Raw genomic sequence first — 8,528 nt, 5'->3', positions numbered from 1 at the left:
CCACAGCCGCTGCCGCCTCGGCCGCCCCCGCCGCCATGCTGCCGCCGCCAGACAGGAGCAATCGAGCGCGGGAGGCCGGAGGGGGCGGGGCCTCCGGGAGGCTGCGCGCGGAAGCCCCGCCCCGGGCCCCACCCCGGGCCTGCGCCCGGCCGAGAGCGCGGGATCGGGGTGGGGCTTCCGGGGGAGGGCCGGCGGAAGCCCCGCCCCGGGCCCCACCCCGGGCCTGCGCCCGGCCGAGAGCGCGGGATCGGGGTGGGGCTTCCGGGGGAGGGCCGGCGCGCTGGGCTCGCTTGCTCCTGGCTGCCGCCCTGGGCTCCGCACCTTCCCGGGGCTCTGCACCCTCTCCGCAGCTCCTACAGCCACTGAGAGAAGGGTGTACGCCCGTGGGACTGAGTGTAGGTGAAGTCACGAGGTCTGGACGTTCAACAAGATGACATTTTAACCTAAAATGAAATTCAGTAAACGGCGGGATGTTACTGAAAATGGGAAGTCATTATTTAAAATGCAGTACGAGCCACGAGGAACTGTTGTGTATCCTAACCGTGGTGGTACATATGCAAACCTAAATATAAAATTGCACTGAACAAAATACACACACACACAGAATGAATTAAAGTAACACTGGGGAATCCGAAGAAGACGGGCGGAGGGCGTGAATGTAGACATCCTGGTTTTGGTTTTGTACTCGGGCTTTGCGAGATGTCATCTTTGGGGAAGAACGCACGCAGGATCTCTCTGTATTATTCCTTACAACTGCACGTGGCACGAAATTATTTTAAAATGTAAAAAAAAAAGTTGTGTTTTTTTCAATAAATAAAACCTAGAGATTTATATGCAAAAATCCAATAGAAGGTGGGGGGAACCGCACGTCGCATAACGGGATGTATATACTCCGATGGCCATTTTAAACGGAATTATAGGTAAATAAAATAGCGTAACTATACATAGCTGAACATAACATAGAAATAAAGTCTTCAGAAGTACATGCCCCATTGTTAGGAGAGCTTGCCTCCAGAAAAGAGGGGAGTCAAAGGGAGGACCTTCCCTTTTTACGTCATGTACTTCTTAGTATCATTTGCATTTTTCCAAAGAACATGGACTGGCTTTGTAATTTAAAAAATAATGAAATTGTAATGCACTAGGGAAATGTGCTATAGCGATTCTTTTTCAAAAAGCAGCAGTAATGAGTCCCTCTAATGTGGCTGTTTTAAAAATCCTGATTTTTCCTTTAAATGAAATTTGCTGAGAGCAGACACACCAGCTACAGGGCACCTCTCTACTTTCAAAAAAGAATGTTAGGGAAACTAACAGATTACATTTCCACTTCTGCCTCCTGCTGTCTCTGCAGCTCTCATTATTGACATCGACAGACCTAATGGTTAGAAGCTGAACTCTGAGCTTTAAAATGCTCTGACTTTGGCAACAAGGACTACTCCACTGGGCCCTGCGCCCAAGCAGTATTTGGCTATTGCATCTGAGTTACAGGTCTGTACACATATATGTGTGCACGCGGTGTTTTCAGCCTTCCAAAGCCTTCAACACATGTCTGTATTTATCACTCAACGCTTCGTCCAGCTGCTGATGTAAAAACACCACTTCCTACCTACACATAATAGCTAAGGAAACTCCCAGGCCCACGGCAGGAAAGGGGCAACATCAAGACTCGCCCTAGGCTTTCTGCTACCGCCTCAAGCCCATCTGGTGCCCCGCCACTGCACCCCATCCCAACCAGGTGCTGTTAATAACCTGTCCTCTCTCTAAGCATGTTATGCCCAAAGGGATAAAAACTCCTCATTATCGGGCACGTATTGCATGGTGCACTGGGTGTTATAGGCAACTAATGAATCATCGAACTTTACATCGGAAACCGGGGATGTACTGTACGGTGGCTAACATAATATAATAAAAAATCATTAAAAAAAACCCTCCTCATTATCATATTAAACTGGTTTGGCCTGTTACAGAGTACTCTGGACTTGGCTTTCCCATAGGCCCCCCGTTAGTGCTGAAAAGCTCAAAGACACGGGAAAGCAAGCTTTGGGGGCTGATTTTGGCCAATGTCCCCAGTGTGTGTTCATCCCGGGCACTGACCTTCTGCTGACCCCATATGTAAGCATTATGTAGCCATGTCCTATTCCCTCGGGGCATCCCCTTTGGGAACCCAGTGACATTTTATTTTATTTTTTTAAAGATTTTATTTATTTGACAGAGGGAGAGAGACAGCGGGACAGGGAACACAAGCAGGGGGAGTGGGAGAAGGTGAAGCAGGATTCCTGCTGAGCAAGGAGCCCGATGTGGGGCTCGATCCCAGGATTCCAGGATCATGACCTGAGCCAAAGGCAGGCGCTTCACGGACTGAGCCACCCAGGCGCCCCACCCAGTGACATTGTACCTGAAGTGTCCCCTGGGCAGGGACCTCTCCTGGGCTTCCAGACCCTGCTCAGTCAGGAACCAGGAACAGCTCTCCCAGAACAGCAGGACAGCCCTGAAACGGACGTTAGGTTTCCCCAAGGGTTCTTGTGTGACACCTCAGGGACCCGAAACATGGGGACCGGGAAGCTTGGGTTCTGGGCGGTGAAGACTGAAATCCTGGCCTGGGAGAGACAAAGCTCCCGACAGAGCTGCAGGGGGCCCTGCTCAAAGCAGCTCCACCGATGTCAGTGAATTGACCCCATTTTAAAGAAGGGTGTGTGAGAGAAAGAGATGGAGGTGTAATTGTTTTTCCAGGTAATCACAGCTAACATTTACTGCTCCTAAATGGGCAAAGAAATATTTTAGCCATGCATGTTTAATGACGCATCATTCCTTCCGAGGGCCGAGTGTCACTCCCTGGCAGGGCACAGGGCTGAGAGCTAAGCAGACACCAATGAGCCACGAAGGACAAGAGTACCTGGATACTACAGAGGAGGAGAGGAAATGAAACCCCCACCTGGTGGGGGGTTTGTAAACCTCACCCCAAGGAGCTGAGAGACACAAGAGTACTGAGAGGTAGAGAACGAACCGGCGTTTTTAATGGGCAAAGCACGGCAAATTGTTGTTATTCAAGTAAAATGACCAATGTTTCCTTTCTTTTAAGAGAGACTCTTAAATTCCAATTACTCCGCCCCCGAAGACCAGTTGAGAATAACCCCAACTGGAGGGAATTAATTTCCTTAGGAATTTCCCTGTTAGAAGATTAATGGAGCCCCCCTGCAGAGAAACAGTAAAACTGTAAGTACAGTAGATTTGCACCTGAAGGATACATATTTTAATTTCTGTTCTCAAGCTGGGATAACATCTTCTCCAGCTACTATAAAAAGCATAAATGAGCACCCGCACGTCTGCTGAGAACCTGCGAACATGGAGCTCCCCAGGAGGAGTCTGCACCTGGCTGAGGACACCCCGGAGCCCCACCCCCCCACTTTGCAGGCTCATGTTCTGTCCACACGCAGTGGTGGCCGGGGCACAGTGACCACCGCTGGGTGCAGGGCTGGGAAGGGCCCGGACAGCACACCTTTCGGAGGACCCTGACAGGTAGTGGGACTGGAGGTGACCAAAATCCAGACCAGAATCCCCGGGCCAGATTCTGTGAAATCCACCCTAATCCCCATGCCCCCACCCTGCCACTCACCCTAGCATCGCCCTCTCGAGCTCCCTATTCTGGATGCAGAACAGGAAGAACCAAAATGGGGAGGGTCTGCGTCTTGCCCTGCAGAGTCCTCTGAGGAACTTCTCACCCCATGTCCATCGCTTTGGTGGCCCCTTCAAGAATGGGCCTTGGGAACCTTGCCTCACAAGCCATGTTGAAATATGCTGCAGTTGGGATGCCCCAACAGTCAGGGACTGTCCCAGCGGAGAAGTGGGAACAGGCTGTGAGGGTCTGTCTGTCAACCCTTAGGAGCCCAGCCTTGGATCTCAGCACCAGTCGGCCAATTTTCTGTGTTCCTCTCCTTACCAGAAACTGCTTTTATTGGAAGAACTCTATGTATATGCTGGCTATAAAGGTTGTTTATGCTGTCATAGCTAGATTTTTATTGGTTGTATTTTTGCTGCACTTGCTTGAAAAATAATTATTTTCAAAGAAAAGAAGAATTATATATCCAGTAAACTAAATAAGACTCATGTTTATTAGGGACCTCTGACAGCTCCTCAAACGTGAAAAAAGATTTCGAAGCAGTGAATGGACAATTTATGTGCAAGTTTATTTGTAAAACAGATTTCAAGACATACTTCATCTTGGCTGTGCCAATAAAAATACATTCCATTTCTTTTCAGAAGTGTGTGTTATCTGATGGTTCCACAGCAATCTGGTTTCTCCTAAGATACAACTATGTGGATAAGCATGTACCCACTAACCTAATCTAGAGTTGGGGTGAATGTCTTGGGCTTGCTACACACGAAAAAAAAAAGTGGGCATATCTCATAAGGTGCTCTCTAGAAGGAATATATTGCTAAGAAATGCAATTCACATATCTTAATCAAATTACTGCGATCTCCAAAAACACTTTAGTCGGATAATTTTTTAACTCATGTTTAATTATTTACAGTCAGGAAAAAAATTCATCCTGAGAGTGGACTGCCCATTTTCCATCCCCAGCATAAATTTTGATCTCTCTTCCGTGGAGGACCAGACAGGGTGGCGGGATCAGCTGCAGAGCCAGTCTGCAGGCTGTAGGTGGCAACAGCTGCTTCCTCAGGCTGGGCAAGGAGCGTCCTTTGTTGAGTGGTTTCTTTAAACAGCCTAGAGACGCCACAATTCAGAATTTACACAAACTGATTCTGTGTCTGTAGACACTCGGCTGACCAGCCAAACATGGCTTTTCCCTGACCTGCCAACTTTGAGCACCTCCCCCATCCCTTCCTCAATTCCAACGGTTCTGTACTTGACATTCTGTAACAGTTACTAAGTCTGTATTGTACCGGGAAGGCATGCCAGTAGAGAGCTGGGGGGAGAGGGTGGGTGGTGGTGGGGATGCCGTTGTCACCTGCACACGCACCTGCGTGTTTGTTTGCAGGTGTGATGACCGCAGGTGCAGGGTCCAGGACACTGTTGCTCGTGAGTGTTCCTGATTACTGTGTATGTCTACATGCAGCTGCCTATTCGACATGGAAATAGTATTGTGTGTGTGCCCATGTGTGTCTGTGTATGTATTCTCTCCGTCCATTTGGTGTTAATTCTCTGATCCTAGTTATAATTCTTGCTTCAATTTTGAGAAACTAAAGACACAGATGAACTTGATTTGGTGTCACAAACGAGATCGCTTGTCAATCAGAAGTCATTCTTAAGAGAGCCAAGAAGTTTGAGCCAGGCAAGCTCCTTCGGTCTCTGTGGCTCCAACAGCTGACATCTCAAAAGGTACCCTTCCGGACACCGGCTCCCCACCTGCATGATCTCCTGTGAACACACGGGCCTCTGTCCTACCGACCTTGGCATTCTCTCACAGTCTGCTCTGGCACAGAGATGTCAGCCCACGGAGGGACCGTCTGGAGTGTCCAACAAGCACTGTGAGTGGAGCTGGCCCTTTCTACCTGTGGAAGGAATTCAGGGTATAGAGGTCTGGGAAACACAGGGAACACACACACACGTTCCTTAAAGACACAGCTCTGTGACACACACCTCACAGTCAATCATTGGTTCTCAACAGCAGATGCCATCCCAACCCGGGAAGCTGACAGTTTGACTTTAGTTAAATCAACGACCACAATAGTCTTGCCCTTGCCTAAATTCCTCGAAAGTTGGCCACACACGCTTCCTGAACTTTCTATTCTGTGAAAGAGGACAATGACATTTTCTCCCAGGTGCAGGACAAAGGGACACCAGGATTCTGTTTTTAGTCATCCAAATGTGTATTCCTGGACCTTTCCCAGAGTTGCGGTGTGAATGTTGGCCCGGCACAATGGCCCCCTGCTGGAGTCCAGGGGGCCGGTGGGGGCAAAAATGTATGACGTTGAAGGCACCTGTATCAGCTGACCCGACGCTTCTGCACCTGCTGTCAGCAGCTGCTGTCAGGAAGTTCGGGGGTGGCTGCAGGGGGCGGCAAAAGAATGATGTAACTCTGGGTGCTGGGAACAAATCTGGATTTGCTTCAAATCCAGAAAGGATTCCCGGCTTGGATGGTCTCCAAACTGGCTTGCCCATGTCAGATTTCGATGGCTGGGACGGTTTTCCTGTGAAATCACTGCTGACTTTAAATTCCTTCCTCCAGAAGCAAACAAGCAAAAAAGAAGGAAAAAAGCAAACCACTGCTATTTACACGATGCATGGGCCCTGTTGCCCTGTAGTATGTACATCACATAAATGGGTCAGTATTTCATGTCTCGTGACGAGGTAGCTAAGTTTACCTCCGTGGAAGTCTCCTTCCATCAGAGGAAAGCAAAACTTGGTGGTAACTCCATCATTAGCCTACCTTACGTTACTATCTATTACTCATTCATTCACATGGACTACACTTTATTTAATATTTATTTAATTTGTAATTTATTACTTATTTAATATTTAATTATTTAATCAGAAGAAATCTCTCACTTAAAAGTTTCAATGCCAACACCCCCTGTAGACTTTCCAACCAAGACATACATTCTTTTCTCAGTTCAATTGTATCGAACTACAAAATGAATAACAGGAGATAGAGGGGAAAGTCTCCTCCTGTGATAAGAGGAAGAGGTGTGGGACCCCGGAAAGAGTAGCCCTTGATACCCCAGGTCTGAGTGAGACGGTGGTGCTAAGTAAACCACACCTGGCCGGTTCTGCAAACCCTAAGGACAGCACTGCCAGGTACCGAGCCTGGCAGACGTCCAGCCGCAGCCGCCCTAGGGGCTGAGATGGAAGAGGACAGAGCTATATGGCATCCTTGGCCCCTCCATGAGGGGAGACCTGCCAACCCCACCTTCTCTCCTGCTCTGTTTTATTCCTATTGTCCCTGACTCTCCGGCCTTCTCTCGGGACTGGTGCAGACCAGGAAGGATGCTTTCTGCCATTTAGATGAAATCCCAATTTTCTAGTTTTCCATGCATTTTTTTGTCCCTGAATCACAATGAGCAGTGACTGGACCCCTTTTCAGGATGCACAGTGGGGTTTCTCTCCACCCAGTTTTCTCTCCCCTTGAATGATCATTCCTACACAGGACCGAGTTATTATGGGCCATAACTGTATTTACCCTACAGAAATATGTCCTTTTATGATGGGGTATAAATATGAAATGACAGTGTTCTAGACTACCTGGTCACTAACACAGCAGGATGAAGCCGAATTCCAAAAGAATCCCAAGGCCTAATCATGTCCTTAAAGAGAATGTTCTAAGGGATGGCTGTACAAACCTTTAACACTATTTAGCAATCTCTTCGGAGGGGGTCTGTCTTTTATTTACCGAAAGATGTAGCATAGGAGCTTCCATGCCTTTGCTTTTGTGTTGTAATTTCAAGTTGTATATAGTCAGGAAATATTGCATTGGCTGGCAATCAATTTATTTTGATTGATAAAAAGGGGTTAATAAAAACCCCCTTAGAAATAACAAGAAGGGGACAGTAATCCATCTCTCGTGGTGGCTTCTTTCGTGGCGCATAAAGAGAGCAAGCTTCTGTACTTCTCCCCGATAAGTCTTCTCCTTTATTTTCTATACCTAGTGAGTCATTTATAACCCTTATTACTTCCAACCCACACACAGTCATATTTCCACATGCAGGGGTTCTTCCCACTATGTCGTGAGAGCTGAGAGGCCAAAACACCCTATAATTTATATGAAAATACATGCCAAAAATGGATTATCAAACATAACCGATGTGACTTCATACACTTGCAAATAAAAGAAATTTAGGATGAAATATAAAACATCATGCTCAAATTTCAATCTATTGTTGAGGCAAAGCGTGGGCGCGGAAAGTATGCCAGTGTCTGGCACTTGACAAACATTAGCAAGTGATTAGGAGCAGAGATAAATTAAGATGGGATACAATTAATATTTCCATTCAAACAGAAAGCTATTATTGATTTTAGAAGGTACAGTTGTGGGTTATTAATATTTTTATTTATTTACAGCACCTGTGAAGAAAATGCAAAACGACAGACCATGAAATGCTTGCCTTCTAAACGTAGCAAGTGTTTACACTTCCATTATGGGATGGATGGGGGCACATACATTATATAGCATCATACACGTCTCTAATTTGCACTGGTCATAAAGTCTTTCAATATTAAATAATTACCTATTGTTGCTCATCCCTGAACAGCACATTTACAACGCCAGGAAATAATTTAGGGAACTGGCTTAGATCACAAAGGTCTCCACGTAGAGATATTACTTTAAAAGTTGAAATATGGCGGGTTATTTATTTATTTTTTGCCTCAGTAAAGTATTCCTGGATCATTTTAAAGGCTGCATTTAGAGAAATCTCACACCAAGTCTTGCCATAAAAGAAAACAGAGCCCGAGCTAAAATGGCGTGACCCCAGGAAAACAAACACCTGCTGATCTGGAGAGAGGTGCGTCGCTCAGATCTGAATCCCCTAGGAATAAAACAGCCTGTCCACAGTGAGAGGTCCTCAGACGTTGC

The sequence above is a fragment of the Ailuropoda melanoleuca genome, chromosome 6 (assembly GCF_002007445.2).
Source record: "Ailuropoda melanoleuca isolate Jingjing chromosome 6, ASM200744v2, whole genome shotgun sequence".
Classification (NCBI taxonomy): Eukaryota; Metazoa; Chordata; class Mammalia; order Carnivora; family Ursidae; genus Ailuropoda; species Ailuropoda melanoleuca.
Note: the sequence above shows the minus strand (reverse complement) of the source record.